The following is a 15,992-nucleotide window of genomic DNA, read 5'->3' as shown; positions in this document are numbered from 1 at the left end:
GTTGGGACCAGCCCACATTTCCCAGAGGCTTCCTGCCCAACCTAATCCCAGATGGAGAGGGCAGATGTAATGTGTAACAGGCTGTGTTCTGGCTCTCTCCTCTTCCCCTCTCTGCCCCTGGGCCCACTTAGGCTAGGCTAAACCCCTCCCCAAGTGTCCTCTGCCAGTGGGGACACAGATCAGCCCCTCCAAATGCCCTGGAGAGAAGCAGGAATCTGGGCCATTTCTCCCAGTTCTGGTTGGGCCACTTCCTTCTTCCCCTTGTTGGGCCTTGGCTACCACTCTGCTCTGGAGAGGGATGCTGGGGGTTCAGGAGAGGCTGCAGGAGAGGGACTGGCCGGCCTTCTGGGCTGCAGCAGAATGAGCTGCAGGGGCAACAACAGGGATATAAGTGAGCTCAAACTTCCTATACTTGCCTGGTCATAAACACCACCTGAGGGACTTGGTACAATGCAGATTACCAGGCCCTACCCCAGACCTCCAGAACCAGAAGCTACAGGGGAGGGGTATGGTCCTCTGTGATTCTTATAACGAGGCAAGTGTGGGAACACTGAGGTAGGCTCCAAAAGAAAAGTCCCACTTAAAGAACAAGAGCCTGGGGAGGGAGATGAGTCCACTTCTCAGGAATTCTGGGCCCTTGTGGGAACCTCAGCCACCACAGTCCAGTTAAGATTATTTAACCTGGGTTTTCAAATATAGAGTGGAAAAGAGGAGGGCAGAACAGACAGACCTGGGACTCCCGCCCATTTACACTGACCCTCACCTCCTAGAATTTTGATGACTGCATAAGGGAGATTTTTACTTTAAAAAAAAAAAAAAAAAAAAAACCAAAAACCCACAGACTTTTAAACATCTGAAGAGCCAGGCTCTAAAATATCTGGGCCCTGATCCTAGGACATCGGGGACCTCTAGAGGTTGAGCACTGAGTAAGGAATTCTTTCTGGTCTGCCCTAAATCCCTGCTGCTGTAGTTGCTATTTCAATCTGTTCCCTCCGGTTGTGTACTCAGAGGAGGAAAAACAAGAAGTCACCTTCTCAACTGAGACTCAACTGAGGGTGGGGGGAGGCGGGACATTTAGAAAGGAAAAAGAAGTGGGGGCTTTTGGCCTGCTGCCTGAGTTCCAGTCCTCTGACCTGCTTTCTAGCCCAGGGGCCTGGATGAGCATTGGCTCTGGGGCACAGGGTTTCAACCCGACTTCACCAGGATGACTCAAGCTCCCCCACACATACCTAGAGGCGGAGCCCACCACCTTGAGTCAGGGCTCTGCCTAAGCCTCCATGAAACCTGAGGTTTAAGAGTATCAGCAGCTTCACTTGATGCTTAGCCTACACTAGCACCAAAGCTAGAATTGTGGACAGATTGAGGACCTCTTGGGAGACCCCCTCCACCCCACCCCCAACTTCCAGCAGCTGCCTCAGGCTAGCTCCAGCCCTACCTGCCCTGCTATGTCCTCCTTTAGCAGGGAGCAGGATGGAGGTCCTGCCAACACCAGGCACTGGGCCATGTCCTTTGTTTCTGGAGGTGGGCAGACAAGGGGCAGCATTGAGTTCTACTCTGGGCGGGGGGCCCAGAGTCCCTGCCTGGACTGCAGACCAGCTGAGCCCAGAAGTAGCTGAGCCAGAACCCCCTCTCTTGCTGAGTCCAAGGGAGGGCAGCATAGAGGGGAGGTTTTAGAGCAGAGGTGTAAGACTATGCCCCATGTGCTCACTTTGAACCGCTGTGTGTCCTGGGATTCATCATTGCTCCCTCTTGCCTTTGTGAGCCAATCTACAGAGTGGGAGTATCACCTCTGTTCTCCCCCAGGGCCAGTGGGAAACTTAATGTCATGAACGCTGAGAGAGCTAAGGTCCAAGGAAGGGCAAACTCACTACAAGGTTAAGGATGAAAGGCAGCTGTGCTCCACTCTTTCTACCACCATATTTGACAAACGAGGAAGGCTGAGGCACAGAACCCAGAAAGGCTCTGCCTGAGGTCCCACAGCGTAGCTGTCTCTAGAACCCAGGAGTAGCCTCCCTCTGCAGCTAAATGGGCTGAAGACGCAGAATGAGCCCCCAGTTTCCCAGGACCCCCGCCAAACCCTCCCAGGAGATCAAGGGCCCAAACCCTCAACCAAGAGAGTTGGCCCAAAGCAGTGGCCCTTCCCACCTCCAGTCCTGCTGGCGAGAGCAGGGGAGCGGGCGCAGCTGGGCCACTGGGCAAACATCCCAAGGAGACGCCTGCAAATGACAGGCTGACATTGGCCAAGATCCCCTGCAGCCTCTCTTGGCCTGATCCAAGTCCCTCTCCAGGCAGGGGCTCCCACTAGCCTCAGCCCTTGGAATGACCTTGGGCTCAGCAGCCTCTTTTTAGCACCAGCTGAGGTGGGTCCTGTAATGATAGTGGAACCCTGGCTCAGCCAACTGCCAGGGCTGAGTGCACTTCCTGGGTCTCAGCTCTCCTGAACAAGTCCGTCCCCCTCCCCACTCTCCCTGTGGCAGCTGGAGGGAGTTGCAAAAACACACACCTCCCTCCCTCCCTCCTCATAGTCCTCTAACCATCCCTCTTAGATTAGAATCCAGTCTCCCCAGCATGGCCTGAAAAGGTCCTGCAGGAGCTGGTTCTGCTGCCCTCTATCCCATGCCCCCATGCTCTCCCACATCAGCCACAATGGCCTTCTTTCCGCTCCCTGAGTTCATTCCCACCTCAGGGCCTTTGCACCAGCTATACCCTTGGCTAGAATGCTCTTTCCCTAGATCTTTACAAGAGCCTCTTCTGCCACTCAGGGCTCAACTCCAACACTGCCTCCTGAGAGAGGCCCTCTCTGACCCCTGGCACTCCATCACACTCCTCCGTGGAGCACCATAGCACTCAGTAGAACTGTGCTTACTGATTCCCTGCCCATCTCTGTACTAGGATGTAAGTTCAGTGAGGGTGGGGACTATGTCATGTTCACGGCTGTCTCCTCAGAGTCCAATGCAATGCTTGGCACAGAGTAGGCACTTTAAAAATATTTGTTAGATGAATAACAAGGATTATCATCATGCCTATTTGTGGCAGAGGCTAAGAGAGGTTGAGGAACTGCTCAGAGTCACAAAGCTGGAAAGCAGCAAGGCTGAGATTCTGATGGAATGCTAGACTGTCAAAGAAATAATCTTACAGACCCTTTTTATGGTGGGATCCAAGCCAGGGACTGTGGGAAACCCAAGGGCTGGAGGTGGGGGCCCACCAGGGAGGGCTCCAGGGGCCAGCATGCTCTGTAAGACACAGTGGCAAGTGCATGGGTGCAGGACCTGAAAGCAGACATACAATGCAGGCATGGGGTTGGCACATGCACACATGCCCAGACACACACGCACGTGCACACACATGCACACACGTGCGTGCACACACATGCACACATACGCACATACATGCACACACTCACGTGCGCGCACACACACATGCACACACGCAGACACACATGCACACACACGTGTGCACACCCATGCACACACAGAGACACACACACACACACAGGGGGAACTGGGCAGCCGCTAATGAGGCAATCCCCCTGATTTGCCTGGAAAGGTGGACAAGGCACTGGCAGGCCTAGGGGCAAGGTTAAGGGCAGTAAGATCTACATCATCGGGCATCCAGGGTCAAAACCATCCTGAGTATGCAGAAGGGACTGGGATCAGAGAAAATTGTTCTGGAATGTCAGTGTGGTGGCAAGGCTGAGACCACAGCTGACCCAGGGAAGCAAATCTAGGAGCACCAGGACCCTCATTTTGCTTCCAGTGGGCTAGGAGAAGTTGGGCACAAAAAAAACCCTCTCTGGCCTCATGTCCCCACGAGCACCATCGATCCCCAACCAGTTCCAAGTCCTGGACCTCTTTGTACACTTGATGGAGGATCCTGCCCCAGAAATCTCACAAATGTGTGCAACATTTAGAGTATATCTGGAAAGGCTCAAAGCCCCCTATCCATCCTTAATTCCATACCCTAAACTGGACGATCTCCAAGGACCTGCCATCTGACATTGGATACTTGGAGAGAGTTCCATGAGGGCTATTTGGCAAAGAAATCTTTCTTGGACCTATTCTCTGCCCCCTGGAAACCCACCCTGAACAGCCCCATTGCTCACTACTCTTCCCCAAAATCCCTACCCAAAATTCCCTAGACCACCCAGATTTTAGCACATGAGCTAGCATCTTCGGACACACAAACACATGTAAACACACATGAACATACATGACACGCACAGAAACTTAAAAGAGATGATCAGTGCAAACAGGTGGCATGTAGGGAGTGTTCATAACAGACCCTGAACAGCTATGCCCCTACTCCGCCGTGGGGCCTAGGATGGCCAGGCCTAGACTGCTCCAGGGCTCCACAGGACCTGCTAGGCCACTGGCAACATGGGCAGTAGGGTGCTGCCAGGAAGAGCCCTCAGCTGGGCCCCCCTCACCATGCTCTCTTGTAGCCTCTGCCAACCAAGAGGCCTGGAGTTAAGGATCTTCCCACCTCCAAGAGCTCCAGGCCCCCACCCTAAGCCCAGGCCGGCCTCCTCCACATCCCAACTGCCCAGGGAGATGCCCAGGATAATTTGGAACGGATGCTCACCCAGGAGCCTCAGAAACTTCCCAGATTCCACATCCCAAAATGACCCCAAACCCTCTTAACCCACTTGGTCTTCCCAGCTTGGACCACCTTGTGCTGCAAGGGCCTCAGACTGGGACAGTCCAGGAGAGAGCGGGTCAGTGCCCCTACCTGTGTGCTCAGAAAGACCTGGCTCCAAATCCAAGCTCCGCTACCCACGAGCTGTGTGACTTCAGGAAAACTGCCCACCTCTCTGAGCTCGGTGTCCTCCTCCATAAATGGGGGATGCCAACAGCATTTGTCCTCTCAAGGCACCTGTGAGGACTAAAGGAGATGGCATGTGTTCAGTGCTCAAGGGAGGGCTGCTGCCTCCCAAAACCTTCTAGGGCCTGCAAGGAACCAAGCTGACTACTCCCAGAGGGGCCATGCCCGGGACAGCAGCACACAGCACAGGCCATTCAGCCAGGACCCAGTGGATATTCGTCCTTGGCAGCTGTCAGAGCAAGTTCTGAGGCAAGGGCTTCAGAAGCCCAGCCTGAGGGTAGAGGCAAATGAAAGACTCCCGTGGGGCCAGGAGGGGGACCAGAGAAGGCACCCTCTCCCTTTCTCAAGGCAGCTGAGGTCCCTACTGTCCTACCCTCCTAACACCCTCACCCACGGCCAGGCTCACTCCTATCTTTCCATCTCAGGACACACAAATGTAGGGCAAGGGCCAGGAACCTATGCCCCCCTTAAAGATGCCCATCACCTTTTAGGTAATGCCAGTTTGGAGTGATGACCAACCCCCACCTGCTTTCCTTCTCTCAGTGTGACCACCAGGGAACCAGCCCTTGCCTTGGGTTCATGTTCTCATGGCCAGGCAAGCAGAAGTCCCCGGGCTGCATGCACAACGGCATCTTAATCTGCGTGTGCTCTGCTGGGATTCTCAGGGGCCCTTGGGGCTCGCTCCACAAAGGTCATTCCTGGACATCTCCCAGCTTGCTTCTCTCCCCAACCCCCCAGCCAACTGGTACCTTCATTTGCTTAGCATTTGCATACATCTGCATGCTGGTTGAAGAGCCCTTAACACTAATGAAATCCACAATGTCTGCTGTCAAATTTCAAATCATGTTTACAGCTGGTGACTCTATGCCCAACTGATTTCCCTACAGGTGAACCCTTAGTTATCAGGAACCACAAAGGACTAAGCTGTCTTGGTAAGAGAATCCACAGCCAGAATGACCACTGGGCCACCTTCCTCCAACTTCAGAGGGCACTGGACTCACACTGCTTCAATCCACAGGCTCGTGGAGCCCACAGGCTAACATGAGCCTGTGGGTTGAGAGTTGAATCCTGAGAGCTACAATGGACTGACCAAGTGCAAATCCTCTCAACCAGCCCGGCCTCGGATACAACACCTGGGCAAAGGCAGACCTGAGAGAGCTCCACCTCTGAGCAGCTCCCCACAGTCTGCTTCAACAGCCAAGAGACAGAAACCAAGAAGCTTCCTCCTCCTTTCTCTCTGCCCGGTTTTCACATATCCTACACCCTCTAGGTCCTCACATTCTCTGTCCATGCCCCCCAACTCCTCTCCTTCTCTGCCTCCCCCACTGTGACCTTCCTCCCCACCCCCTCCCCAATCTCTGTGTTATATAGCTTCTCTTCATCTCTCCCTAGCCGAGTCCTCCCTTCCTCTCCCTCCTCTTCCTGTCCAGTCTTGTCTCCTCTTTAGGACTTCAGCTCAGGGTCTGCAGGTTGTGCCCTCCTTAATGAAAATACAACAGCATATGATACGAAGTAAGCGGGTGTGAAAGGGGCTGTGCTGGGCCATTTCACTGTCACCTCCTCTCTCTTGCCCATGGCCCACTGAAGGGAAGTCAGGCACTCTAAAGCTTCACCCATCCATGGGCTGTACATGGGGCAGTAGAGAGACTGGGGACCCAAGAGTGACGCCAATATTTGTGCCCTGAACAACTAGAAGGATGGAGTTACCACTCAAGAAGGGAAACTGGGTGGAGCAGGTTTGGGGAGGAAGATAAGGGCAAGTTGAGGGGGGGCGCCTGGCAGGCAGGAAAGTTGAGATGCTGTATAGGCTACTGGAGCTCGGGGGAGAGGTTGAGACTTGGGATTTAAATTTGGAGGCTGGCAGCACATAGATGGTACTTAAAGCCACAAGACTGGATGGGATCTGTACGGAGGAGTGGAGATAGGGGAAAGAGCCTGTGCAGGGCAAGTGCTCGGGCACCCTGATATCAAGAGGTGGGAGGGGGAGAAGAGGAACCAGCAAAGGAGGCTGAGAAGGAACAATCCACAAGGTAGGAAGAAAACAGAAGAATGGGTGTCCTGGAATCCAAGGAAGATATTTCAAGGAAGAGGAAGACTGGACGTGTCAAATGCTGCCAATGAGACTGAGAATTGACCACTGGGTGCAGCGACAGGAACGTTACTGATAACCTTGAGAGGAGAGTTCAGCGGAGTGGAGTCCAATAAGAGTGGAGTCAAGAGAGAGGGGAGGAGAGGATGTGGAGACAATGAGTCTAGACAACCCTTCTGGAAGTTTCTCTGCAAAGGGGAGGAGAGAGATGCAGCAGTAGCTGGCTGGAGAACACAAGAGACCTTTTTTTTTTTTCTGAGATGGAGTCTTTCTCTGTCGTCCAGGCTGGAGTGCAGTGGCACAATCTCAGCTCACTGCAACCTCTGCCCCCTGGGTTCAAGCAATTCTCCTGCCTCAGTCTCCTAAGTAGCTGGGATTACAGGTGCCCACAACCATGCCCGGCTAATTTTTGTATTTTTAGTAGAGACAGAATTTCATCATGTGGCCAGGCTGGTCTTGAACTCCTGACTTCAGGTGATCCACCTACCTCAGCCTCCCAAAGTGATGGGATTACAGGTGTGAGCCACCATGCCCAGCCAGAACCATTTTTAAGATAAAATAAATAACAGCAAGATATCTGCTGATGGGATGCTCTAGCAAAGAGGAGGACCCAATGATGCAGGCAGGGGGCCTGCTGGAGTAATGTTCTCAAGCAGACACAAGGGACCAGGATCTCTGCACAAGTGGAGGGGTGGCCTTAACCAGGAGCAGGAACGCTTCACCCACAGAACCAGAAGAAAGCAGAGCAGTGAGTGCAGACACTGGCAGACAGTGAGTATGGCGCTGGGAGCCTCAGGACGCTCTGACTGCTTATATTTTCTCAAAGATTATCCGCTGAAAGGAAGGATGGGAGAGGCGGGCGGGTGAGGGTAGAAGAGCAAGTGATGACCGGGTGCAGTGGCTTATGCCCATAATCCCAGCACTTTGGGAAGCCAAGGAGGGCAGCCGAGGAGGGTGGATCACTTGAGATCAGGAGTTCAAGACCAGCTCTGGCAACATAGTGAGACCCCATCTCTACACACACAGACACACACACACACACACACACACACACAAAAAGAGCAAGTGTGAAAGAGTCATCTAGCATGGGGGAGAGGCAACAACCTCAGAACCTGTGCTGTGCCTGGTGGACTGCACTAAGGACCCACCTGAAGTTCAGAGTTCATGGGCTTGCACTGAAAGTAAGAACAGTCAGGACAGTGGTTTTCCTCAGCCCCATTCAGCTGCATGTGCAGGACTGGGGTAAGCCAGGCACTGGATTTAACCAGGGTTGGGGTTTTGCCAAGCAAGTGTGAAGAGGCAAAATGAAGTAAGGGAATTGAGGTCTGCAAGTTAGTGACAGGATTATCCTGGCTTCCACAGGGGCAACTGCCATCTGAGCTGGCCTAGCCCTGCTCAGGCCCCTCCCCTGCTGGTGCCTGAAGCCCACCATCCATTCCCTGCTGTGGGCTATGTGTGGCTCTTCTTTCTGCCCACATCTCAAAATGAGCTTCTGCAAGGGGGCCACAGTTGGGCCCACCAAATGAGCTTTCCACACACCACTCCTCTGGCCTGGAAAGTACCTCAGACCTCATATACTCAAAACCTCCATCTCCCTTCCCAAGCCACTACATGAGCTCATCCTTCCCAGTCTCCCCACCTCCAGTCAGACACAAGGGCCTGTCCATTCTGATTCCTAAATCTCTCCCAGCTCCATCCCCTTCTCACATCCCCCACCAGCAACACCCTCCCAGCAGGGCCACCAAACCACACAACTCCACTCCCTCTATGTGCCACACGCAGCAGCCCCAATCCAGTCCCCTGTGTCTTGTGCTGGGCACTGCCACAGCCTCCTGGCTGGTCTCTTTCCCATGTGCTGGCCCAGTCAGCCCCACTCCATCCTCCTCAGAGTGCCTTTCCAGCACTCCAAACTGCCTCATCATCCCCTCTTCAAAACCCTTCACTGGTTTTGAAGTGCCCTTGGGGAAAAGGCCAACCCCTCAGCCCACATTCCAGGCTAGCTGTAGCCTGGGCCTGCCTTCCTGTCTGGCCCCCCCATGCCCTCTCCCCTTGCTGTGCCTCTCACTACTTTCTCTGGGCCTCCCCTCTCCCGTACCAACAGTACCTGTCTGAGTTGTGGTTCCCCCACCCCCAACCCTGAGGTTTCGAGCTCCCTGAAAGTTTGTGTCTGCTTCTCTGTTCTCCAGCATCTGGTCTGATGTAGGGGTTCAGTCAGATTTGCTGACCTGGTATGTAGATTACCAGGTAGATGAAGCTTCTAGAGGTAGGGAAGGGGGAGGAACAGAATTTAAATACAGGGACCCCTGAGCCAAGTGACCTAACTTACTGCCACCTACTACAGGACAAGCTAATAACAGGTGCCTCCCGATATCATGCACTGATAAGGACATGACATCATCTATGGGATATTCTTGCCCAAAAATGGTTAACTTGACTCTAATCACGAGCAAGCAAGAAGACAAATCCAGAATGTGAGATATACCACAAGCCTTCAAAATTGACAATGTCATAAAAAATTTTTCAAAAAAGCCAGGAATTCATCCAGATTGGAACACTAAAGAGCCGTAACAACTAAATGCTATGTATGTTCCATGATCAAATTTAAAAAAAAAAAAAAAACCGCTATAAAGGACTTTACTGAGACAACTAGAGAAATTTAAATATGGACGACATGTTAGGTTAAATTGGATGATTACTAAACTTCTTGAGTATGATGACAATATATTCTCTTTGTAGAAAAATATCCCTGTCTCAGGAAATTCATGCTGAAGTATTTAGAAGTGAAGTGTTATAATGTTGACAACTTACTTTCAAAAGGTTGAGAGAGAGAGAGAAACAAATGTGGCAAAATGTTAACAATTGGCAAATCTAGGTCTCTAGGTGAAGGGTATGTAGGTGGGTATTCACCCTACTATCAGCTTTGACAAGATAAAAAGTAAGGTGGGAGAAGGAAGGGAGTGGAGGGAGACATTCCGAAGAGAGGAGCTCAGGGGTTGGGATTTTGGGGCAGGAGTCAGAGGAGAGGACGTTGCTTCCCCAGGGCAGCCCATAAACCTGAGCAACAAGAGCTGTGGGCCAGCCCTGGGCTGGACGCTTGAGTTACCCCAGGCCAGGCAGGCACAGCGCTGTAGTGGCTTACCAGCTGAAAAGGGGGCCAGACCCTGAGGAAGCAGACTCACCTGTGGGTAAACCGGCTTAGAGGGACAAGGAAAACAAGCCGGCCCCAGGGAGACTAGGGCAGGAACATGGGCCCCTCCCCCTCCATTGAGCTGTGGCAAGGAGCCAGGTCTGGCCCCAAGCCCACCCAACTCCCCCAAACACCCCTCGAGGGGCGACAGCCTAAGTGTATCCTCCTGTTCAGAGAGCCAGTCTAAATACGGAGCCTCAGACATAAGATGCCGCTCAAAACAGATTTTCCTGGAAAAGACCATCTGGCAAAGGAGGTCTAGAGCATCGTCTGTCACGAGAGGCAGTGTTGATCTCCTGCAAGCCAATGTCCGGAATGGGAATGCCTTGATCCCACCTCCCTAGGAAACTCCAGCTTAGTGCTTGTTTTTCCCAAGATCATCCCCTTGCCCAGATGGACAGGCACTCTATCCCACCTCCCACCTCCCTTCTAAGTTGTATCTCCAGGGAAGAAGAGGAGAGGATGGGGACACAGGTCTGAGTATCAGACAGTTCTGGCAAAGTGCAAATCCTCACTCTGCCACTTACTAACCAGGTGACTTGGAACAAGCAGTTCTACCACAAAATGGGAATAAGGGTAGTGCCTCCCTCTAAAGACTGTTATGAGGGTACTTAGCACATATGCTCCATATATGGAAGTTGGGTGAGGTAATGCCCCCCAGCTACTCTCTCTCTCAGTCCTGTCTACAGCAGGAAGTCATTCTTTCCAGCTATCTTTGCTCTCTCCCTTTAGGGAAGACCCTGGGAGGCACTATTGGTCAGGTCTGCTCGTGGAACATGCACCCCATAGTTGTCAGGCCAGGACAAGCTGCAGGAGGGAGGCCTCTCAGGGCGTCCCTGGGCTGCAGGGTGCAATTCACCCAAGCATTGAGACTTCAACCTCGCAAGAGGCACCAGTGAGGGAGGCCTTTCAAGGACAACCCAGTCATCCTCCTTTAGCTGAGCCACACCCACCTACTCACTCCACTGGGTGGGAATATTTTGGGGGCTCTGGCCAAACTCTAGGGACCTGCTATGTTTCCACCAGGACCAAACTTTGCAGTAGCCCCAATCAAAAGCCACTGCTTCCCAGCATATATTGGGAAAAGGGGTTGCTGGGAGGACAGCAGGTACACTTTACTGATTCGGAGATCGCAGGCCCCAGAACTTGTAGCTTCCCTGGAAGACAGGTTCCTAACCTCCTGGGGAGAGGGTGGAAGAATGACAGAATGACTGCATCTGCCCTGGGCCACAGGTTGGGTTTGGAGGCAGTCCCAGCCCAGTGTCCCCCCCCCCTCCAACCACCATGAAGCAGCTCTTGTTTGTAGGATCTAGAAAAAGGAACTGGGGAACCCAGGAAAGTCCAAACCCAGGCTGCCCACCTGCCCTGGCCAAACCCTGAGCCCTCTCCCTGATCCCCATCAAGCTCAGCCCGGCCTATCCCCAGGCTGCCAGGAGTCTTAGGCCCTCTTCCATTGTGGCTGCTGCTTCTGCTCCCTGTTCTCTTCCTGGCCCCCCCAAGATGGCCCCAAGACAAAGGGGTGGGCTATGCAAAAACAATGCCCCCAGTGATCATTCCAGGGAGTCCCTGCATCCTCTAGGAATATCTGAATACCTTCTCCGTATTCAGGGGCCCGCTGGGCAGGGTGGTCCCCAATCTGGACTCCCTCTGCACCTAGCCCCAGCAGCCCACTCCTGGGACTCCTCCCTCCCGCTGCCGCCTCGGCCATTATGTGCCTCCTCAGCCCTGCCTGCCACGCCCCCGTGCGAGCCCCCGCTCTAGCTGCAGAACCGAGGAGGCCTGGCCGCCAAGCCGGGCTGTCAAAGTTGGGAAACTGGAAACAGAAATAAATCCTCAAAGCTGCAGCCTCGTGAAGGTGGCTGCTGGCAGGCCCCGGTACCCAACGCCCCATCCCCGGCCACCAAGCTGCCACTGGCACCCCCCACGCACACGCGTACCCCGAGATTATACAAAAGCGGGGAGAGGGTAGTGGGCCGCGGAGCCGAGAGACAATCGGGCCGGCAACCGCCACCCTCCCTCAGGCTGGGTTCGGGCTTTCCCGCGGCGCCCCGTCTCCCCGGCCCAGACCCGGCCAGCCCGGGCTTCCTCTCTCGGCCCCATTTCCATGACAACCGTATCCTTCTGATGCTCCAGACGCCGCGGAATTGATCTGGAAATGTAGCTTTGTTAGCGGACCCGGGCGGGCACCGAGGGCGAGGGCGGCGCCCCCTACCCCGCACGCGGCCCCCGCCCCGGCCGCTCCCGCCCCAGCCTGGCCGCCAGCGGGTAGGATTGGGTCCCGGAGCCCCGCGGCCCCACTCACCGCTGCTGGTCCCCGCCGCGGGTCCGGCCTCTCACGGCGGGGCCATCGGAGGCCGCCGGGCTGCCCGTCCCGCCCCGCCGCCGCCAGTCGGAGCTGCCTGCGCCCGCCCGCGTCCCTTCAGGTGCCGGAGCCGCGGTGTGGAGAGGCTGAGCGAGGGGGACGGACGGCAGGAGGGAGGGAGCGGAGCCGTGAGCTGGAGGAGGAGGAGGGAGGAGCGGGAGGAGCGGGAAGGGCGGGGAAGGGCGGGGGCACTGCGGGCGCGCGAGCGGCGGGCGCGGAGCCGGGATTGGAGCACGGCCCCCAGCCCTGTCCGCCCGCCGTGCGGTGCTCGCCCCGGGACCCCGAGGGTGCCGGGGAGGGCGCGGCCCACCCTGTCCCGCCCTGGCCCGCGCGGGCCCTTTAAGAAAGGGGGGGAGGGGAGCGCCCGAGGTTCCGCCCCCTCCTAGCTCCGCCGGGCCCCTGCCGTCCTCGAACCCCCTGCCAGATCCAACCACCTCCGCCCCCCAGGCAGGACCCTCCGGCCTAGAACCTGAGCCCTCGGGACCCGCCAGGCCCTGGAGGTGGAGGGGGCGGGTCCTTGTTCAGGGAGTGACCCCTGCCCCCCAACTCCCTGACACACACTCCAGCCCCCGGGAGACCCCACCAAGAGAGGAGCAGGGAGTGCGGGGGACCAAGGTGACGGATCTCAGAGAGGGAGACGGAGCCCCTGACACCTAGAGACAGACGGGAGGGAGACCTGGGCTGTGGGGTGAGAAGGAGCCTCGGGACAGAGTGGGAGGGGAGGAGGCCGGACAGAGGAGAAAGAGACAAAGGAGAAAGACCCTGAGGGAGGCAGGAGGTGAGGGGTGGGTCCAACCAAGAATCCACATCCCAGTGCCAGGTCAAGGGGAAGCCTCCCTGGGCAGATATAAGGAGACAGAGAGAGACAGACGGTGCCCTGGGTAGAGGAAACCATCTCCCAAGCCACCTGTCCCATGGTGTCTCCCCAAGGGCAAGTCAAGGCCCTGAAGCCCCCCTCTCAGCCCAGGACTCTAACTGAAGAAGAGGGTTGACTGGCTGTACCTGGGCTAGCCATTAAGAACTTCCTGGCTGTGAGGCACCTGCAGAGTAAGAGTCCGCCTCTCAGAGAGGTGTTAAAGGGCCCCCACCCACATGGATCTAAGGAGGGGGTAGCAGGCCCAGTGCTGGGAGAAGGGAAATCAGGATAGAGTCAGGCCTGGCCACTGGAAGCCACTTTCTACTCCTCTCCCCTACTCCAGCCCCTGGTGGATCACCACACCCAGTTGCTTCCATCTCCAGACCTCAACAGATGATCCACACTCTGCCCAGTGGGGCCTTGATCCTGCTGCGCTCGGTGAACTCCTATTGAACCCTCAAATTCCTCCTTAAATGCCCCTTCCTCCATGAAGGCTTCTCTGACCTTCTTTCCACCCGTGAACACACAGACATGGACTCTTCTTAGAGAGCAGGAAGAGGATTTGCTGACCTCTTAGGGTGGCAGTAATTGGAGGTATGGGGTCTGAGCTGTGTGTAGTCAACAGTAGGAGCTGGGACTTCATCAACTATGGTGACACCTCTGACAGCCAAGCATCTACCAAGTACTGTTCATGTGTCATATTTAATTCTCAAAACAGTCTCAAAACATCTCAAAACCCATTTTACAGATGAGAAAACTGAGACTTGAAGAGCATAAGTCACTTGCTCACAGTCCCAGAAGGTCTAAATCTGTGAGCACAGCTGGTCAATTAAGAGGGCACTCAGACCACATCCTTCACTGCCCATCAAACCCTAGGACATTACCACAGAGCCCAGAAACAAGCGAGCCACTGTCTGTGCAGGTGCCCAGGATCTTAAAGGGCACAGAGGGAGCCTGGCTTCCCTGCTGTCCTGCATTCTGCCCCCCTGCCCTCTGCTACCTGTAGGTAGAGAAGGGTGGCGACCAGCAGGGGCTGTGGAGGGAAGTGCACGTGGCAGGGCTTAGATGCCATACTTCTCACCCTTCGCACCCATGCCTTCAAGTCACAGCTGGATCACCTTTCTGGGCTCCTACTTCCTCATCTGCCCAATGAGGATGGTAACAGGCCCCCTCTTGTGGGGCTAGGATGCGACCAAAAGAGGTGATGTACTCAAGACCTGGCACACAGATGCACTCAATGGGCCATGGCTGTTTCAGCTGTAATGATTACTTACTCATGGAATGCATTATTTAATTGTTGTCCACCGGATGGACTCTGAGCCCCTTGAAAGGGTTCACAGTGTATCCTCAGCATCTAACTCTCAGCATGGCTTAATAAATTACATGGAAGGAAAGAACAGGGAAACAGGAAAGGTAGACACAGCTGTCTCTCCAGCTAACCTGCACTGGGCTGGCACACATAACCTAGTTTCAGCCCCCTGGATCTGTCCCCTGCCCTTTGTAGCTCTGGGAGCCTGTGGCAGGGGCAAGGAGACCCGGGTTCTCGTCCAGTCCCCCCACTCCACACTTCCTAGCTGTGTGGCTATGGGCAGCTGTACCCTTTACTGAACCCTCCTTTCCCCTCCGTCAAGTGGGACCAGCTCCCAAGAGCTCAGAGGGCTGCCAGGAGGCCACAGGTGGGCTCTGTGTGAGTGTTCCAGGTGCCATGAACACTGGAGAGGGGAGTATTGTTACTGTTCCTTGTGGCTACCTTTGCCTTCTGAAAGACAGCAGGGTCAGGCTGGGAATGGTGGCTCACGCTGGTAATCCCAGCACTTTGGGAGGCCAAAGAGGGCTGGATCACTTGAGGTCAAGAGTTCGAGACCAGCCTGACCAACATAGTGAAACCCCCCCCATCTCTACTAAAAATACAAAAATTAGCCGGGCATGGTGATGCATACCTGTAATCCCAGCTACCCTGGAGGCTGAGGCAAGAGAATTGCTTGAACCCAGGAGGCAGAGGTTGCAGTGAACCAAGATCGTGCCACTACATTCCAGCCTGGGTGACAGAGCAAGACTCAGTCAAAAGAAGAGGAGAGAAAGAGAGAGAGAGAGAGAGAGAGAGAGAGAGAGGAAGGAAGGTGGGAAGGCAGGAAGGAAGGAAGTGAGGGAGGGAGGGAGGGAAGGAAAGGGAGGGAGGGAAAGAAAGGGAGGAAAGGAAGAAAAACGGAAAGAAGAGAAAAGGAAAGAAAAGAAAAAGGAAGACAGCAGGGTCAGCATCCCCCTACCCAGGAGCCAAAATAGACTGTGTTTCCCCCATTCCTCAAGGGAAAGAAGAATGGGCAGCTTCTCCCTGTTCCTCCAAGTGACCTGCCTTTCCTCCCCCACTCTGCCTCCTCACCTGAGGGGGTCTCATAAGAAGCAGGAGCCAAGGCTGGACCAAAGACCCTTGCACACGGAGGGGCCTTTTCCCACGGTTTACCGCCTGGCCCTTGACTGGTCCCCAGGGAGGATGAAAGTTATGGGGGTGCCCGGCTGCACTGGGCATGGTCAGCACCTTGGGCAGGGACAGAGGGATCCACCAATTGGAGGGACTCATTTGGGTCCAACCCACAAGAGGTTTGACTCAGAGGCCCCTAAAACACCCAATTCTCCCATCTTCCAGCTGGAAGACTGAGGCCCAGGAGGGGCGACTGGG

General features: G+C 55.0%; 1 protein-coding gene across 1 annotated transcript in view; it reads right to left on the bottom strand.

Moving 5' to 3' along the window:
* PSD2 (pleckstrin and Sec7 domain containing 2) overlaps positions 1 to 12,554 on the bottom strand; it is a 48,946-nt gene extending 36,392 nt beyond the window's left edge. The window contains exon 1 of the mRNA XM_025388796.1: positions 12,400 to 12,554. The gene's annotated coding sequence lies outside the window, so the exon portion shown is untranslated. The remainder of the gene's footprint in view (positions 1 to 12,399) is intronic.
* Between the last annotated feature and the right edge of the window lie 3,438 nt (positions 12,555 to 15,992).

This window comes from Theropithecus gelada, chromosome 6, assembly GCF_003255815.1.
Source record: "Theropithecus gelada isolate Dixy chromosome 6, Tgel_1.0, whole genome shotgun sequence".
Taxonomy (NCBI): Eukaryota; Metazoa; Chordata; class Mammalia; order Primates; family Cercopithecidae; genus Theropithecus; species Theropithecus gelada.
Note: the sequence above shows the minus strand (reverse complement) of the source record. Positions and strands in the feature narration are given on the sequence as shown.